Source organism: Amphiprion ocellaris, chromosome 1 (assembly GCF_022539595.1).
Source record: "Amphiprion ocellaris isolate individual 3 ecotype Okinawa chromosome 1, ASM2253959v1, whole genome shotgun sequence".
NCBI lineage: Eukaryota > Metazoa > Chordata > Actinopteri > Pomacentridae > Amphiprion > Amphiprion ocellaris.
Window position 1 is genome coordinate 41,461,240 of NC_072766.1, and position 19,954 is coordinate 41,481,193.

Sequence of the window (19,954 nt, forward strand, 5' to 3'; positions counted from 1 at the left end):
AGCAGCAGAGTTTAACACTCCTGTTGTCTTCATTTACGGGCAACAAAAAATACTGTTCCCTTGTCTGAAAAAAATCCAAAAATTCAGCAAAAAAAATCCCAAGATTTATAAAAAATTTGCAAAATCTTTAGGAAGAAAATTCCAATAATTCCTTAAAAGTTTTATTTTTTTAAGAAAATACCCAAATTTGGCAAGAAATAAAAATTTAAAAAATAATTAAAAATGTAAATATTTTCAAAAAATGAGTAAAAATCTTCCCAAAAAAATCCTAACAATATCTAAAGGGATTCCATATATATGAGTAAAACTTCTAATATTTTCTTTAAGAATATTCAGAAAAGAATCAACTGAATGTTCTTAAAGAAACATTTTTTTAACAGTTCTTTTTTTCCACCATTTTTTTTTAAAAAAATTTCCCAAAAAGGTTGAAAATGTGGAAGTTTTCACTGTGAATTTTTTTTCACACATTTTCAAACTTTAAAACGGGTCAATTTTGACCCACAGGACGACTCCAGGGTTAATTTAACCAGTTGGGTGGCCAGAGGTGCTCCAGCGAACTAAGTCAGAGCTGATGAGAAAATTAACTATTGAACCTCGTAAAGAAGTAGTGGTGAGTCTAATTAATTAACGGAGTTCTAAAACCTTCAACCCGCCAATCGATAGTGTGGAATCCTAAGGCCAGTAACCTCCTAAATCAATCAAATTAATTAATTAACTATCAGAGAATTACTGGACCAGCTCTCCATCTAACGGGTCCGGTTCCCGTAGCCCATATGGTACAACCCAGATGGGATCTGAGGAACGTTTAAGCTGGTAAGCGAGAAAATTCACCTAGCTTCTAACTGCCTCCATCCAGACGCCTATCCTGCTTCCTCTGATAACTAACTCAACTGAGTAGCCACTTTCCAATGGTCAAATTAATTACCAGTCACGTCTGTTAACAGCAGCTTTTCTCTCATCGGATTCTGCACTTGGTAAGTTGCTAGGTTTAAATTTAGAGGTTAAGGAATGGATAACCCCAAGGATAAGTTTAAAAAAAGGCCACCCTCGGCCCCAACGACTAGGTAACCTGACAGAACCTGTTTAGATGTAATGCACACAATAACCTGACTTTTTACAAACTGAGAAGATATATGTGGTTAATTCATCATCATGATAAAAATAAATAGAATTTCCAATCTGTTAACTTTAATTGCAGGATGAATACTTTATTATAAAGTTTCAGCAGGGAAATAGCAATAGCCCATAAATCATCAGACAACCAATTAAACATTAATTCTTATAACAATCCTCTAATGCAGCGCTTCTCAAATAGTGGGGCGCGCCCCCCTGGGGGGGCGCAGAGGCATGACAAGGGGGGCGCAAGCGACTGGGAGGAAGAGGTCCGTCTACGCGGAACTAATTAGCTGAACTATTGTTTTAACATCGCCCTGTTTTTCGCGGCGCACAAACTGCGCTGGCCGTTTTGCAAGTCCGTATTTGCGTACTTGGCAAATACGGACTACCGAGAACGCATCGGTAATACAGTCTATGTATGCAATTAGAACACCGGCGTACTTGATGACGTCACCACCTCATCTCATCTGCGCCGATTAGGGGTGTCAAACATGCGGCCCGCGGGCCAAAACCGGGCGGCCAGATGGTCCATTTTGGCCCGTGGGACGACTTTGCAAAGGGTAGAAATTACAAAGAGGACATTAACTGTAAATTGTAGATTTGTAAAATTGTAAATTTTAAATAGTTTCTAGACCTTGACAAGTTGTTGTGATCATAAAGTAAAATACTAGATTGTTCAGTTCCAGAAATGTTATGTTCCTTTGTAGATAAACTGTGATCTGTAAATGATCAACTGAGGCATATACTGTTGAAATTGAACTTGTTTTTCTTCAGAAATTTCAGGTTGCTCATAATGTTTTTGTAAAAAGATATTTCAGTAAATGTGAACATTTTCAGAATATACTTTTTTCAACTACAACAATAGAAAAAAGTTGGAGTTGTGGTTGCTTATAGGTTGTTTTTGCTCTGATTTTACTGGTCTGGTCCACTTGAGATCATTTTGGGCTTTATGTGGCCCCTGGACTAAAATACTGTGAAAAACAACAAAATGGAGTCAGATAAAATAACACAGCCATGCATACTCACGTTTTAATGTGTGTATACATGCACTACATGCACTACATGCACACACACACGCACACACACACACACACACACACACACACACACACACACACACACACACACACACACATATATACGCACAAAGTTATTGGGGGGGCACAGAAGTTTTTTGTCCTCCAAAGGGGGGCCCGACAGAAAAAAATTGAGAACCACTGCTCTAATGTGACTCCTAACTAGAACTATGCTTTTATCTAAGAAGAGCGATAATCACCCAAACTATGTAATTTGGAGGGAGAGAGCAGACGGTGTGGCAACACCTGCTGCTCACCTGAAGACCGACGCCCCGCTGGGGCTCACCGACTCCAGGGAGGAAGTGGAGGGGGTTCGGTCCAGATTTAGATCTGCTTGTATCCATTTTTGTCTTTTAGGGCCAGTAAAAAATTTGTTAATCCATTCTGGTGTTAATCCTCTCGGAAATAGTAGAGTTCAGTAATGTTCCTTCAGTCAGCGTTATTTTTAGATCACAGTCTTTCGTAATCCTCAAACAGTGCAGAAAGAGCACTCCTTCAGTCCATAATTCCAATAGAACAGATATTCCTTTGCAGATCATGTTGAATCCCCCGTCCGAGTTACGTGGTAAAATCCCCTTTGCTCAGAGCATTTCTACCCTGGATTGCAACCAGTGACCACCTCGCAACGACTCCCAACTCGTGTCTCGATCCAGTGCAATTTATACAACAACTGAACCTGTTGCATATGCAATAACTGCACCCTTAATTAACATACGTGATGACAGCATCCATCCCCCTCCTCATTCGTGCACTGCTTCCATCCACTGACCTCATGGCCTCTGAGTGCTCTGGAGGAACTAAAACCATCTATTCTGGACTGTTCCACCAGCTCCCCCCCAACTCATCCTAAGACCCCTCCATGTTTGAGGAACTCAAACTAACTGTTTGGACTGTTTGGACCCTTCCACTCAGTCTCACTTCTCTATTAATGTATTTGTTCCATCTGCAGCTCAGAGCAGGCCTCTGGTCAGGAAACAGATGTCAGACTCACAAAAATCCCTGACGTCTATTTCGAGCTTAATAACCTTTACTGTGAACACTTGACCCCAGTTCACCTTAGCTCTTGACTTCTCACTTCATTACTAAGTTAAAAACCTTAGTTTTAACAGTAATCAAGACTCTTTCTAAAACATCTCAGTTTCATAGTAATCAAAACTCTTAAAAGCATTTCCATTTAGTAAAGCATCAGTTCCTCATATTTGTCATATCTATCAAAAACATCAGTTTCCCTGGTAACCAAAAACATCACTTTTCACAGTGAGTTGCTGTTCTGACTTAGTTACTTCTTAAACAAAGATTATAAAAATAGGTATTTGAGTTAGATTTAACACATTTATTAGGTTATAGCATGAATCGGTTATAAATCACAGGTTATAATATCACAATGTTCCCTTATTTAGCTGTTATTCTGCCAGTGTCTCCCCCTTGTGGCTGATTCTGGGATCTCATACCTCCGTGTTTCTCAACAATAGCTAATTTCTTCAGAGAAAACAGAAACAAGATGTCACCTCAGCAGTGGTGGTCGTTGTTCAACAAGCACCTCACTGACTGAAGGGTTTGTGTTTGACTTTGGGGAGACGCTGAACCTAAAGTTTGCCCTGATGCCAGGTTTGTATTTCAGCTCAGCCTCCTCTAGTGTGAATGTAAAGGAAAATATTGTAAAGGGTTTTGTACGCCGCAAAGGTAAAACATGCTATGAAAGTGCAGCTTTTTACATTACTTGTTAGCACATTTTTGCTAATTTACTAGTAGGGATGGTCCCAAACCAATTAGTTCTGGTCGGAGGTCATTAATCACCTCAGAAGTCTTTGTCATGGTGCCTGTTGATAGCTAACCCTAACCCTCCAACACTACATTTACCCTCCAACACTACATTTACCCTCCAATGCTACATTTACCCTCCAATGCTACATTTACCCTCCAACGCTACATTTACCCTGTAACACTACATTTATCCTCCAATACTACATTTATCCTCCAATACTACATTTACCCTCCAACGCTACATTTACCCTCCAACGCTACATTTATCCTCTAATGCTACATTTACCCTCTAACGCTACGTTACACCCTCTAACGCTACATTAACCCTCTAACACTACATTTATCCATTTATCCTCTAACACTACATTTACCCTCTAACACTACATTTATCCTCTAACACTACATTTATCCTCTAACACTACATTTACCCTCCCACACTACATTTACCCTCTAATGCTACATTTACCCTCTAACACTACATTTAACTTTAAACACTACATTTACTCTCTAACACTACATTTAACTTTAAACACTACATTTACCCTCTAACACTACATTTATCCTCTAACACTACATTTATCCTCTAACACTACATTTACCCTCCCACACTACATTTACCCTCTAATGCTACATTTACCCTCTAACACTACATTTAACTTTAAACACTACATTTACCCTCTAACACTACATTTAACTTTAAACACTACATTTACCCTCTAACACTACATTTAACTTTAAACACTACATTTACCCTCTAACAATACATTTACTCTCTAACACTACATTTACCCTCCCACACTACATTTACCCTCTAACACTACATTTAACTTTAAACACTACATTTACTCTCTAACACTATATTTAACCTTTAACACTAGATAATGTCCTGGAGACTTACAACAAGGTTCTTGACCACCTACAGAACATTAAGGAACAACTTTATAATATTTATTTCACTATGGATGTGCAGGTTTTGACATTTTAACAATTAAATGCAGCAACTCTTGCTTGTCAGTACCAAAAATACTAATCGGTGAAGTAATTATTATTAATTTAACAGAGATTTGGGAGGCTGCTACACAAAAGTAAGTTGCTTTTTTCTAATATTCGGTAATGATCGTCTTTTCTACATGAAATATTGCATAGATTTTTTTCTCTTTATGCCACTATAACTCCGTTTTAGTTCACTACAAAGATAAAGTATATAAGAAACTGGATGGGAAGACGATACAAGAAGTCAAACATGTTTTTACAGGTTAAAATAATTTTTAAAATGCTGAAAAACATGTACCTATATGTGAAATAAAGATGCTTTTTGTGCAAGAACATTTTGTCTGCATTGGTAGGCTGCAAATTATCTGTGAAATTAAGTCGTCCTTCTAGTTATTAACCTCGTTCAGGTTCCCAACAAACTATTACGTGGCCGTGACTTTACCTGAAACATCAAAAGTCAGCTTGAATTTCAAACGCAACTGTAGAGTCAAAGCGTCGATGTTGTTGAGGCTCAGAATCTCGTATCCAGAACACATTTACACCAGGTCAGTCGAGCAGAACGAGATCTAGTTTGTAGCTCGGTTTGTAAATTGGGGGAAACGTCGCCGGAAGCCACCATCATCGAGGGAAACAACGTGGTGATTTTTCTGCTCGGCAGCACAACTGGCAGGCGTCTACATCTGCTGCTGATGAGCGACTGTAGGCGTTTCATTAAGTCACTGCTGAGGAGCACATGTGAGAAACGCCTGCGGGGGCTGGAGATGGAGGAGGCCGGTCTGGAGGTGGAACGACGTGACTGACGGCGATGAGGAGATAATGACAGTTTTCATTTTGGGTAAACGGCTCGGGGCTTTTGTTCACACGAATCCTGAAATTGTGCTTAATATAGCGCGGCCGCAGTTAAAATCCATACGTGGAATAAGCAGCAGTGTGATGGATTCAAACTGAGCAACAAACACAGATTTCCAATTTTAAGAGAGCAGTATAAAGTCGCAGTGATTCCCAATCAGAGGTACTTACATATGAGGAATTTGCTGTCGGCTGGTGGCGTCAGTCTAGGAATAAGGAAAAGACAATAATGAAACAACTATAGCAATAACACATTATATATATATATATATATATATATATATATATATATAGATATATATAGATATATATATAGATAGATAGATAGATAGATAGATATAGATATTTACACATCTAGAAAAAACAAAACTGTACTATTTATCAGTGCAAAAAACGTAACAACTGAAGTATTTGTCAAATTTTCAATTTTCTGACAGGAAAAGCAACCAAATCAAAGCTAAAATAAAAGTCTATTTTTAAAAATCCCCAAAATAATTTGTTGGCAGTAAAAATCCTGTAAAATTATTTTTTTTTAAATCTGTCTTTTAGGTTTGACCAAGAAGTCGTTAGTGACCAACGATCACAAGAACTCAGTGCTCCTGTTGTCCTCATTTACTCGCACCACAAAATGTAGGTTTCTTGTCTGAGTTTTTTTTTTTTTTAAATTCGGCAAAAAAAAAAAAAAAAAATCTCTAAATTTCTGAAAATTTGCAAAACCTTCAGGAAGAAAATTTCAATAATTCCTTACAAGTTTCCCTGAAAAATTTTACTTCAAAAAATATCCCCCAAATTTGGCAAGAAAATTCTTGCAAATATTTTCAAAAAAGGAGTAAAAATCTTCCAAAAAAATCCTTTAAAATATCCAAAGTAATTACAGATATATCAGTAAAACTTCTAATATTTTCTTTAACGACTTTCCCAAAAAAATCTACCAAAATCCAGCAAAATTCGCTGGATGTGGTGAACTGGCCAAAGATAGACAAAAAGACCAAAGAAAAAGTCCCAAAAGATGTGAAAATTGCCACAAAATGACTCAAAAACACCAAAAAAGACAAAAAATTATCAAAAGGAGATGTGAAATCACCACAAAAATGTGAAAAATCACTAAAAAGGACAAAAATTTATCAAGAAGAGACAACAAATCACCCCATAAACATGCAAAATCAACACCAAAAGACAAAAAAGACCAAAAAAGGTGAAATCAACAAAGATGCAAAATAACCACTAAACAACTCAAAATCACCAAAAAAGACCAAAAAATTAGCAAAAGGTCATGCGAGATCACCCCAAAAATGCACAAAATCGCCACCAAAAATAAAAAAAAAACCATAAAGGATGTGAAATCAACAGAGATGCAAAATAACAATAAAGTGACTCAAAATCACCAAAAATGATCAAAAAATGATGCGAAATCACCCCAACAATTTGCAAAATCGCCACCAAAAGACAAAAAACTCCAAAAAGGATGTGAAATCAATAAAGATGCAAAATAACAAAACAAAATCAGCCAAAAAAATAGAACAAAAGTCAATTAACAACAAAAAGGCAGTCCACTGCATTGTTAAAGTACACTTGAATCTGATTTTTAAATTTCTGAACATTCCCCGTTGCACATTAAGTTCAATATTGATCGTAACTGAGCCAGAAAGTCACTCAGACACTATTTATCATGTTGAAATGTGGTTTAAAAACACAAGAATCTGCTGCCAATGTTGCATGTCAGTTGCATTTGTGTCCAAACGTCTTCCTACGAGGAAAGCGGCTCCTAATTTTGACATTTAGGACCGGAAATCGTTGGTTCTGTCAGTAAGATGCCGGGCTAAAAGATTAGATAAGAGCTGCTGTCTCTCTTTATCAGCGTCACGGAGAAGAGGACCATCGAAACTTATAGATTATTTGGCTGCTGGCATGGAAGTAATTGGTGCTAACCCAGTTTTCAGCCGCTTCATGCTAAATGCAAAAAAGATGTAAAATCAGCAAAGATGCAAAATAACCACACAACAACAACTCAACATGATCAAAAAGATATAAAAACTTATCAAAAAGAGATGCTAAATCACCACTAAAAGACAAAAAGACCAAAAAGGATGTGAAATCAACGAAAGAGATGCAAAATAACCACAAAATGACTAAAAATCACCCAAAAAGAAAAAAAATGACCAAAAAGGGATGTGAAATCACTAAAGATGCAAAATAATCACAAACAACTCACAATCACCACAAAAAGAGAAATATATATATTAAAAATAGATGTGAAATCACCAAAAGACAAAAAAAGACCAAAAATAATGTGAAATCAACAAAGATATTAAATCACCACAGAACAACTCAGCCACCACACAAAAAAGAAAATAAATTAGGAATAAGAGATGTGAAGTCACCACAGAACAACTCAAAAATCACCAAAAAGACAAAAAAATTGTCAGAGATGCAAAATCACTACAAAACGACTCAAAAATCTCAAAAAGTGATCTCAAATCACCCTAGTAACGTGAAAAATCACCATATAAAGACAAAAAGTATATGAAATGAACAAACAAAGATGCAAAACAACAAAACAACTCTAAATCATCAAAAAAGACATCAGAAGACAAAGAAATACCAAAAAGGATGTGAAATCGTCACAGAATAACTCAATATCAGCAAAAAAAGACCAAAAATAATCAAAAAGAGATGTGAAATCCCCACAAAAATGACTCAAAATGACCAAAAAAGACCAAAAAGGGTGTGAAATCAACAAAAAAGATGCAAATCACCACAAAGCTACTCAAAATCACCACAAAAAGACACAGTTAACCAAAATAAATCTGCCGTAGTAAGTCAGAAGGCTCGGTAAAAGTTGCGTCTGGTTTACGGCGGTAAACGATGTTTCCTGATGCGTTCCGGCTTTATCTCGCCGTGATGCTCGACTCGCCGAGCTGCACGTGTTCGTCTCAAACCCACGACACCTGAAGCCGTCTAATGAAAAGAGTTGGGCCTCCGCACAGCGAATCTCAGCCCAAACCAGCGGCATCAGATAAGCAGATGTGAGGTTTTTCTTTTTCATTTTCTCCAACAGAAAAGTGCTGACAGGGAGCTCGGCGGCTGAAATGAAGCGCAGCGAGCGTCGCGTCCCCGGCGTGCATCGTGCTGCACGTAGCGCCGATCCTGGCCTGAATATTTATAGTTCTATCTGTGCACGTTTCTGTGTGTGTGTGTGTGTGTGTGTGTGTGTGTGTGTGTGTGTGAGAGCCCTGCAGGGGTGTGAGGCAAGAAGCAGCAAGAGGCAGAAAATCCCCGCTGCCTTTGGATTAGTGTCAGCAAACAGGAAGCCGGGCGCCGCTACATGTGCACTCTCCCAAAGTCAGGTTGTTCTTTTATTTATTTCATTCCACCGGCTGGATGTGGAGCCGATTCGGGCGGAAACTTTTCAGATATTGCCCGAAAATGTCCGTCGTATTCTGGGGATAGTTAATGGAAAGCGTTGCGAGGAACGTGTTTGATAAGATGGATGGATGCAGCTGTAATACTGGTGCAACATCGCAGAAAACTGATTTTTTGTGGTTCATCGTGTCATCTGTAGCTGCAAAGATGCGGCTACAGACGACACAAGAGAAAAAAAACACAACCAGCCACCAAATATAGTCATGTAAAACCATGCACTAAATCAGAGGTGTCAAACATGAGGCCCACGGGCCAAAACCGGCCCTCCAGAGGGTCCAATCCGACCGAGTTTGTAAGATGTAAAAATTCCAGTAATTGCAGATTGTAAATTAGTAAAACTATAAATTTAAAATAATTTCCACACCATGACAAGTTGTTTTGATCATAAAGTAAAATACTAGATTGTTCATTGTTCTTTTGTGTCTCATTTTTTAAATATTTTGTCTTGTTTTTGTCTTTTGTTGTCTGACTTTTGTTGCTTCTCGTCTCATGTTTTTGTCGTTTTGTGTTTCCTTTTTGTCTTGCTTGTGTTTTTTTGTCTATATTTTTGTCTCATTTTAGCATTGTCTAATTTTTGGTCTCTTCTGTTGTTGTTCCATGTTGTTTGTCTCGCTTTTGTTGTTTTGTGTTTCCTTTTTGTCTTGCTTGTGTTTTTTTGTCTGTTTTTTTGTCATTACACTAAACTAAATATGAAAACAGTCCTATTTAAATCATACTTTTGCATCCACACATACGTACATGTTGCAGGTTGAATAAAACAGAAAAACAAACATTCAGAGATCAAGCTTGTAGATCAAACGTGTAGGCAAGAGACACCAAGAGTTCAAAATGAGCTGTTTGTTGAACAATGTGACAGAAGTAGAACTAAAAGACAGTTTAAACAGTTTTTATACCTGCCGGCTCTTCAACGTCGTGGAGGTGGAACAAAACGCCACTGATTTAGTGGAATATTCACTCTAAATGTCTGTAAATCTGGATAACCGATTAACGAGAAAAGAGACTACAGGAGTTGCTGTGAACATAAAAAGGACTGCTTCCAATTTTGTTGTGGTTTTATTTGTAGTTTTTAGATGGAAAAGAGAAATTTTCTTTGGGCAGATGTGCAAATTTTACAGCTCTGCACAACTACAGACGGCACGATAATGAAACAAACATACAAAAACACACGTATAAATATGATTCTGTGACAGTTGCGTATTACATGTTGTGAAAAATAGATAAATAATACGAGTAGAGCAAAAAACTGATCAATATTATAGATCAAACAAATGGGAAAGTTCAGACTAAGCTGCTGTTTGTTGACAGAAGTGGGAATAAAAGACAGTTTAAAATAATATTTGGAGGCTCACTGACAGTAGGAATAGATTTGGAAAGCAAACCCACTAATGGAGCACAAACTTTTCTTAAATTGACTGAAAACGTGCGTAATATTGTGTATAAATGATTAATAGGTCAGCTACAAGGACTGATGTGAACCCAGGTGTTGATATAACTGCTATAAAACGAGGTAAATGTACTACATTGATGTGTAAGTTTTCAGATTTTGAAGTGATTTTTGTTTTTAAAGCTGCAGAGATAAGAGACAATAAGATGCAGTATATTGTCCCTAAAGAGAATGTTGTCTTGGACAGTCGAGCAAATTTAACAGCTCTCTATAACTACAGACAAAAACAAAAATACACAAAACTACGTATGAAAACATTCCTATTTAAACCATACATTTGCACCCACACATACTGAGAACAAAAAGGTTGATTTGGAATGAAACCCCACTAATTTGGTAGACACTTCTAATATTTTCTGCACTGATTTAACAGAAATCATGGGAGGATTATTGTGCATTTATTTGGTAAAGTGGATCCTTTAACCCTCCTGTTGCTTTCATTTACAGGCATCAAAAAATATTGTTTCCTTGTCTGAAAAAAATCCAACAATTCAGAAAAAAAATTTCCCCAAATGTCTGAAAATTTGCAAAACCTTCAGGAAGAAAATTCCAATAATTCCTTAAAAGTTTCCCTTAAAAGTTTTATATTTAAAAAATCCCACAAATTTGGCAAGAAAATTCTTGCAAATATTTTCAAAAAATGAGTAAAAATCTTCCAAAAAAATCCTAAAAATACCTAAAGTGATTCCATACATATCAGTAAAACTTCTAATATTTTCTGTAAGAACATTCACATAAAAATCAACTAAAATCCAGTGAAATTCGCTGGATTTTGGTTGATTTTTTTGTGAATGTTCTTAAGAAACATTTTTAACATTTCTTTTTTTCCACCAAAAAATGTTCAAAGATTTCCCAAAAATGTTGAATATGTGGACATCAGAGGTGAAAATATTTTTTTTCTCCCACATTTTCAAACTTTAAAATGGGTCAATTTTGACCCACAGGACGACACGAGGTTTAATAAGATTGAAGCTGCATTTCTAAAACTTAAACTTCTCATAAAACAACCAGTGCTGCTTGTGTGACAGCAACAGCAATAAAAGACCAGATAAGGAATAAATTCTAGCGATTTAGTGGAATATTTACTGAAAATGTCTGTTAAAATGCGTATAAATGATTAATGGATTGCTGTGCTCTGTGTGTCGATGTGGGTCATCTGATCAGATGATAATTGCTTTAAAATTACAGTCATTTGTGGAAATTGCAGCACAGTTCTGGCCTAATGTGGCAGACGCACGGGTTTGGATGTTGTTTTTTAATCCCTCATAAAGACTATTTAGTCATTTTAAAGCTTCCAGAGAGGCCTGTAAATATTTGTGTTTGTGGGTCAGAATTGCTGGTCGTTTGACCTCCTGAATCGCTGCCAGGTAACAAACGACGTGTGAAATCCTCAGAAAAGGACAGTCGGAGTCGTGTTTGTTCAGAAACACCTTTGAAAACTCCGACAGGTGACTCTGCTGTTTATGATGATGATGGTTTAGAGCTGCTGCTATGCTCAGATCAGAATATTTAGAGGAGAGGATTAACAGAGAGGAGATTCTCCAGGGAGGAAGCAGATCAACCTGTCAGCGTAGTGAAGAGCTATCTAGTGATGAAGACGTTAAAGGGTGACAGGTTTTCTACCTGTAGCAGATACAGAGGGCTTTTATTACTCCACCAAGGAGCTGGAGCCTCGGTGGAGTTATATGACAATCGTCTTACGTTACTGTTGGCAACATCACTGAAAAACAGACCAACGGATTTGGATGAAATTTTCATGTAAGGTCAGAAATGACACAAGGATCAAGTGATTATATTTTGGCAGTGATGCAGCTTATAGTCTGGATGCAGGGATTAGTTAAAGATTTCTGTATCATTGCCAGATAGCAGCACAGCGTCACTGTAACTATGACAACAAGTGAACACTACATCAGCTGCCTGCTGACGCTCACATGACTGTGATTCTACTAGAAATCCACCACTGAGGACTTTTTGGCACGAGAGCTAACGTTAGCAATGACAGTCCTGGTACCAGCTAACGGCCATCCCATAATAGACCACTTTAGAAGACATTTAAAGTGCTTGAGTTCACAAAAAGTCTTCAAATGTTGAACATAATCGCTGTAATTGGACTTTGAGTGTGCAGTAATCTGTGAATGTAGTAGACATGAAAAATGCAGATAAATAGAAATGAAACAAACATTTTAATTGTTTAAATTCACCTATATGTCTATTCATCCATTCAGTCTCAACCTAAATTTATCTGAACTGAAAAACTTTACTTATTGTATCAAATACTGATATTTGACACAATAACAACGCTATTTGCTATCAAGTCTGTTTCACTGCAGCTGATAGATCACTGATTAGAACATTGATTATCTATTGGTATTTAATACAGAGAAGATTCAATCAGAAACATTAATCTCACCACAAATTAAAGCGCTAAAGATAATCTTGCTGTTATCTTAACCCTCCTTTTGTCTTCATTTACAGGCACCAACAAATCTTGTTTCCTAGTCTGAAAAAAAATCCAAAAATTCAGCAAAAAAATTCCCCAAATTTCTGAATATTTGCAAAACCTTCAGGAAGAAAATTCCAATAATTACTTAAAAGTTTTACACTCAAAAAATCACCCAAATTTGGCAAGAAAATTCTTGTAAATATTTTCAAAAAATTAGTAAAAATCTTCCAAAAAAATCCTAAAAATATCTAAAGGGATTCCACATATATCAGCAAAACTTCTATTTTTCTTTAAGAACATTCACATAAAAATCAACCAAAATCCAGCAAAATTCACTGGATTTTGGTTGATTTTTATGTGAATGTTCTTAAGAAACATTTTAACATTCCTTTTTTTTCCACCAAAAAATGTTCAAAGATTTCCCAAAAATGTTGAAAATGTGGACATCAGAAGTTTCACTGTGAAAATATTTTTTTTCCCCACATTTTCAAACTTTAAAACGGGTCAGTTTGACCCGCAGGACGACACGAGGGTTAACACAGAGAAGATTCAATCAGAAACATTAATTTCACCACAAATTAAAGCATTAAAGATAATCTTGCTGTGATCTTAACAGACATGAATACTGGTGGAAGCAGCTCAGATGTGATTCCGTAACGTCCTCCTGCAGCTACATCTCCTCTACAAACATCTGAATTCTTTAATTTGCCAAGAAGGAGAGGTTGTTCACTGAAACCCTCCATGTTAAACATCACTCCTCATGGACTCCTGCGTTAGAATGACGGTGCAGAAAAGGCCCCTGATGCATGAGAAGAGATTTATTCTTTAACTGCTCATAAAAAAAAGAAATAAAGTGTTTGCAGCTCAGGGGAGCAGCCGGCTGCTGGCTGACGTGAAGCTGAGGTAACAAGTAATGAGAAGCTGTTATGTCTCATTTCCCAGCTTCATTCAGCAGTAATAGTCCTGAGAGCCCATGTCCTCACCTATTTGCCCTCCTGAGGAGTATGTTCTGGAAAACCTTTTGGCTTCGTACAAACCCTGCTGTGAAACTCTCCACCGCTGCATGAACACGGTGCAGCTGAGCAGATTCCAGTTATTGTGTGACTAAGTGCAGAAGCATTCAACCCAAACAGAGCAGAATTTATCTCCTGTTTGGTTTGTTGTGTCTGCAGTGGGATGGAAACAAGTATCCTCATGTGTACGACTGCTATCCACAGCTGTTCATCTAATGCAGGGGAGTCAAACTCACTCTAGTCCAGGATAGTTCCACATTCAGTCCAATCTGATCTCCAGTGACCAGTAAAATCACAGCAGAAAAACCCATAAATAAGCACAACTCCACATGTCTGAGTTCACATTCTGAAAATGTTCCCATTTAAGGAATTATCTTTTTACAAAATATCATGAACAACCTGAAATTTGTTAAGAAAAAAAAATTCAGTTTCAGCAACATTCAGCCTCAGTTTATCATTTCCACATTACAACTTCCAGATCACAGAGTGTCTACAAAGGAACACAACATTTAGTCACCTGCAACTGAACCAGAGAGGATTTTACTGTATGATCAAAACCACAAAATCAGACAAAAAATGACACAAACAGGACAAGATATTACAAAAACGAGACAAAAAATATGAGAAAGTGACCAAAAAACAAACACATACGACACAAAAAAAAAAAAAATGACAAAAACACTACACAAAACAACGAATAAAGCAAAACACAAAATGACAAAAATAAGACAAAAAACACAAGCGAGACAAAAAGGAAACACAAAACGCCAAAACTGAGACACAAAATGACAAAAGAACAATCTAATATTTTACTTTCTGATCAAAACAACTTGTCATTGTCTAGAAATTATTTTAAATTTATAGTTTTACCAATTTACAATCTGCAGTTCATGTCTTCTCTGGAATTTTTACTCTTTACAAAGTCGGGCCGGATTGGACCCTCTGGAGGACCGCTTTTGGCCCGCGGGCCGCATGTTTGAGACCCCTGCTGTAGATCATTCTGCGTCAGAAAATAAAGGAATGAAGTCCCTTTTATTCCTCATATTGTCTTGTTTAATGTCGCGCTCTGAACCAGTAACCAGCATTTCCCAGGGCTCACTTATTCAGCTAAAGTCCAGCATGGTGTGGAGGTTTAATGGCTGACTGTCAAGAAGACTTTTCTAGATATTTCTGCTTTATTATTGCGTTAAATTACAGAATTCAGTATATATGTTGCTGCATCTTGTCAGACTGTATTTAGAATTTCCTTATTTGTTATTTGGAACCCAAAACTTGAGTTCGTTTAAATAATTTGGTAGAATTTTTGAGACTTTCATACGTTTTCAGATCTGTGAATTTTTGCACTTCCACCTCATCTGGGAAGCCATTTTCAGGGTTCAATATCTCCAGAAATAAAACTCCCACAGTCATGGAATGTGGTGAAAGTACAGACAAAACTGTTTCCAGCAGATCTGAATCATCAGAGTCCAAATTCTTACATAATTGGTCCTAAAAATGGAATAAAATGCAAAGCTTTCAAACAATTGTGGTAAAGTGTCTCCATAAAGTTCCACTAAGTGTATTTACATACATGGATGGATTCATAATTCCTACTAAAATCCAGTCTTTGGTCGACATTTCACCAACTTTTGAGGCTCTAACATCAGTAGAATTTGATGTGTGGAAAGTTTGACCAGACAAGGTTCCAGTTCCAGGTCCCAAAATGTTTCATAATTGTCCTGAAGGACTTGAAATTCTCCAAAAATGACTCAAACATGTCTAAAATTTGTCCTAAATTGACTTAGAATTCTCCAAAATGACTTGAAATTGATCTAAAGGTGCAAATTTCCAAACCAGGTTGGTATTGTGTCCCCATAAAGTACCTATAAGTGTGTGTGTATATATATATATATATATATATATATATATATATATATATATATATATATATAGGCTCCAGTTGTTTTGCACTTTTTACTTTAAAACTCTCCAAAATTTATGCAAAATGACTCAAACTTGTCCAAAGTATTGGAGATTTGTTCAAACTAAGACAAAGACTGGGTCCAAATTGACCTGAAAACAGTCCAGAATGACTCAAAATTGTCCAAAAATAACAGTGGTGAACAATTATTGGCCCTGAAAAATGGGGAAAAAAGTGCTAAAAAAGTGGTATTGTGTCCCCAGAAAGTTCCTGTAAGTGTTTATATTTGGATGGATCCATATTTCTACTAAAATACAGTCTTTGGTCGACATTTCACCAACTTTTGAGGCTCTAACATCAGTAGAATCTGATGTGTGCAAAGTTTGACCAGACAAGGTTTCCTTTTTTTTTTTTTTGCTATTTTTACTTGAAAACTGTCCAAAATTACTCAAAATTTATGCCTAATTACTCAAATTTGTCCAAAATCATTTGAAATTTGTCCAAAATTATTTCAAATGTATCCAAAATACAATAACGACTGTCCAAAATGACTTGAAACCAGTCCAGAATGACAACTATGAATAATACTGGTACTCAAAAACGGGGGGGGGGGAGTAGAGAATTTCAGAAACACTGAATAATATTGAGACGATCCACTGATCTCCACCTCGTCGCTGCACTTCGGGGAGGCCGATGCGTGTCTGACGCGTATATGGAGTGTTTATACTTTTATACTGAATGCTATATTTGTCTTTTGGCATCACGGTGCATTCAGAGGTAAATATGGGACTTACTACCTGTGTGTGTTTACCAAAGCTGCAGCTCCGCCAACAAACAAAAGAGGAAAATGCAAACAAGCGCAGGTTTGGCTCTGAAGTCCTAATAAGGGAATTAGATAAAAACACTCAGTGTGCCGGCTGTAATTGCCTTGTGCCTGCTGCAGCTATGATTGCATACAGAACGTCTCCAACTCCTGGGAGACCGTGTGGAAATCCTCAAATTATCGAGGTGGAGAATTATACAACAGCTGCTCCGTTTAAAGAGGACGCCCGTCTCTAATAGTGTGCATCTTAATAAGCACAAATAGCTGCGACACGGAGCAGTTATTCTGTGAAATGTTTCGCCCTCCGGGGGGCAGCCCAAATAACATAAACACTTCACCAGGAAGGAATTTGAATTTGAGTTAAATCAGCATGATAAACACGGCGACAGAGGAGGGTCGCGTCGGGCTGCATGAAAATTAGCAGCGACTGTCAAACTTTTTCATGTCCGTCACATCACTGCCGGTTTATTCCAGACATTCGCTTTGTCACCGCAGTTACACACTGGTAGGACAAATTAGATTTATTTCCTTGTTGTCCTCCAGTTGTTCTTGTTTTTCCTTCTTTACACCTGCATTTAGACACAGATGATTTAGCTTGGAGCTCTGATTTCACTGCCAACACAAGCTGCTAATTTCTGCTTGCACTTTTGTAAATGAGCGTTTCAATTTTCACATTAAGCTTTAAGTTAACTGCCTCCAGCACATCATTTTAAGCCGATTTTTCAAGGTTATTATCTTTAAAATTACAGAGAAATCACAAACTAGTACAAACCAAATGACAAAACACATTAACTGGAGCTTTTCGTTGAACTGACACACTTTTCTGCAGGACAGTTTCATTTATCTGGGTCTCCCCAAATTGTTTCAAAATAGGCATGTGTGCACTGAAGGAGCTCAGAAAGGATCCTTTAATCTAACCTTTCAGTTTCCTTTTCAGACCACGATGTTGAACCAAATAAAATAACAGTTTCTGGATGGAACTCCAGTTCTGTGAGGCTTGTTAGCTAGTCGGATTAACAAATCATCGGTAAGAAGTTGTACTGGGCTGCTTTTTTCACCTGAAAATCTGTGAAAAACAGCTCAATGTGACACAATATAGTTAATATTTAAGGAAAAAATATGCTTAACAGGAGCTTTGTTGTCTATTTTTAGTAGGAAGGCATTTGAAACATGCCTTGGTCGTGTCTGAACAGAAGCTAAAGCCGACTGTCGGTTCTGTTGACCCGTCCATCCACCCCGGTCTCCTCTCCATAAAGTTCAGGTTCCACAATAACATTACCAGACTTCCTCTTTAATTCTTTGTCATAAATACTACAGCTGTGTGAGTGTTCTTTGTTGTTCTGCTAGTATGATTTATGTGCTTACACACTGTTTAAACTTCTATAACTGGAATATCTACGTGGGTTTTTATGAATGTGTGGATGTATAAGTATGTTTCAGATGCTAAGGTTTTAGATTTTATGCTTTTTCTGTAACTGTCGTGTATTTTTTGTTCTATTACTGTGCTAACAGAGCTGTGAAAATTTCCCTTTTTATCTTAATTTAATTTCTTTTACCTTTTCTGCCAGCAGATATTTACCTATTATCATTATTAAACAGTTTTTACCAAAGCTACATGGAGCTTTTTATTACATTATTGTCAAAGGATGAAGGTGACGTTTAGGCACAACATGAGTTTAATTGGTTTCAGTTAAATGTACAGGAGCTTTGTTGTCATGGTTAACAGTGAACAGAAATCAGAGCTGACTGTTGGTTCTGTTGACCCATCGATCAACCCCAACCTCCTCTATAACAACATCACCAGATGCACTTTTTATTCCCGTCATAATTACTACAGCTGTCATTTTGGGGGACTGGTTAACAATAGTGATTTTAATGGTTTTTATCTCTTCTGCTCACAGTGTATATGTTAACTTCATGGCTTTTCTTTGGCTTTGGATGTTTACATGTATGTCTTGGCAATATTTGAAGTATTTCTACTATTTACACATAGTTTATGAGCTCATAGCAGCTGATTGTTTAACTCAAACATGCTTCATGTGTGATTTATGTATTTACTGACACATACAGTCACCTTCATCATCATATTAAGTTGCATTTAACTGCTGAGGCTTGGGTGTAAATGGAGCTTTTTCTCAACTCAAGCCTCCATTTTCTGTATCATTAGTATAAAATTACGTTTTAGTTGTCAGTGGAACGATAAAATAATAATAATATAAACCGCTGTAAGTTGCATCCAGACAGAAAAACTGCAAAGCTTTTGATGATTGTGCTACTCAAGAAATAAGACACAGTTTCTACGTTCTGGAGGAAGATGACGACACTTTTAGAACAAACTGACTGATGAAAAACAGCTTTTATGTGAATCTTATTAAACCCTCCCGTTGTCCTCATTTACGGGCACCAAAAAATATTGTTTCCTTGTCTGAAAAAAATCCAAAAATTCAGCAATAAAATTCCCCAAATTTCAGAAAATTCGTAAAACTTTCAGGAAGAAAATTACAATAATTTCATAAAAGTTTCCCTTAAAAGTTTTATTTTTAAAAAAAAAAAATCCTACAAATTTGGCAAGAAAAATTCTTGTAAATATTTTCAAAAATTTGTAAAAATCTTCCAAAAAAAATCCTAAAAATATCTAAAGTGATTACATACATATCAGTAAAATTTCTAATATTTTGTTTAAGAACATTCACAATCTCGTAAATGTTCTTAAGAAACATTTTTAACATTTCTTGAAATGAAATGTTAAAGATTTCACAAAAATGTTGAAAATGTGGACATCAGAAGTTTCACTGTGATTTTTTTTTTTTTCCCACATTTTCAAACTTTAAACCGGGTTAATTTTGACCCGCAGGACGACACGAGGGTTAAAGAAAATATCAGAAGTTTTACTGATATATATATGTAATCACTTTAGATATTTTTAGGATTTTTTTTTAGAAGATTTTTACACATTTTTTGAAAATATTTACAAGAGTTTTCTTGCCAAATTGTGGGATTTTTTTTTTTTTTTAAATAAAAATTTTAAGAGAAATTTTTAAGGAATTGTTGGAGTTTTTTTTCCTGAAGGTTTTACAAATTTTCAGAAATTTGGGGATTTTTTTTGCTGA

The 19,954-nt window shown here is 36.5% G+C and overlaps 1 protein-coding gene across 4 annotated transcripts in view; it reads left to right on the plus strand.

Moving 5' to 3' along the window:
• kcna4 (potassium voltage-gated channel, shaker-related subfamily, member 4) overlaps positions 1–19,954 on the plus strand; it is a 94,307-nt gene that overhangs the window by 63,192 nt on the left and 11,161 nt on the right. The window lies entirely within an intron of this gene.